General features: G+C 35.5%; 1 protein-coding gene across 1 annotated transcript in view; it reads left to right on the forward strand.

Moving 5' to 3' along the window:
• The window catches only part of LOC107737066 (membrane protein FAM159A-like), an 18,086-nt gene that overhangs the window by 3,040 nt on the left and 14,015 nt on the right, over positions 1-1,031 (forward strand). The gene's annotated exons all lie outside the window — the stretch shown is intronic.

Genomic DNA, 1,031 nt, shown 5'->3' on the forward strand with positions numbered 1-1,031 from the left:
TAAACTGCACCTTCACTCCCATTTTCCTTTTCAGTCCAGATGTGGTTCTAGACCTTATTTACGTGGGCTTCAGCCCCCCTATCTGTTGTCTCAGCCCCCTTAAAACTATAATCAGCTATCTGAATGATTGGGCCAGTGCTGCTTCCTCAAGAAAGTTGACCATTCTCACGTGTTTTAAGTCTTGTCAATTTAAATGTTAAAGTGCTTTTAAGCCATTCAAGCGCAAGACAGCGTGAAAGAGATCTCAATGCGGTGCACGCTAGTATGGATCGTTTCTGCGTTCGCGCACACGTGAAACAGGCACACAAAAAACAGCACGCAAGTAACAAGTTTTATTCTGCGTCTTCTTGAGCAAATATACACAAAATTATTTCAGAATGGTAAACACAGTCCAAGTAAACATAAACTGTTAAGAAAATATCGGATGTATGTCAATATAACGGATCCGTGCATTTCTTATGTTAATAATGTTAATCAAACAACAAAAGAAAAATAGAGAATCACTCACTGCTCTTGTCTTATCTAAGTAACGTTAACTTCTGTAGCTTTATTAGATATTTGTGCAAATTTACTTCATGGAGTAATAGAGTTTTCACAAGCACTCTTAAGTTTATTTAGGTAATTTGTATCTTTCTATCTAATGGTCTCTCTAGGACGAAATACTAGAACCGCCCCTGATGTGAACCATCCATTAACATTTATTAATTTATGTAAGAACTCATTTGCTGTTTTCAAAGCTCCAATTAATTTGCTCTCAGGCATGCAGAAGTGTTGCAAAAGTTGTTTGCGTTTTCAACCCCATGATCTTGTGGGGGAGGAGAACAATGTTTGAAGGGAGTTGTTTTAAAGTGGAAAAACATCTAACCAAATAATTGAAAGTGATAGTCTTTTATTCTAATCACATTTTGAAGTCAGAAATATGCAAATGTATTTTGTGTGATTTTACTAGATATCTTTCTGTTCAGCGTTAGTGGCCAACATCATTACTAAAACATACTTGTCTGACTAATAATATTTTATAATAATAATAA

The sequence above is a fragment of the Sinocyclocheilus rhinocerous genome, unplaced genomic scaffold (assembly GCF_001515625.1).
Source record: "Sinocyclocheilus rhinocerous isolate Xijiao unplaced genomic scaffold, SAMN03320098_v1.1 scaffold464, whole genome shotgun sequence".
In the NCBI taxonomy this organism is placed as follows: Eukaryota; Metazoa; Chordata; class Actinopteri; order Cypriniformes; family Cyprinidae; genus Sinocyclocheilus; species Sinocyclocheilus rhinocerous.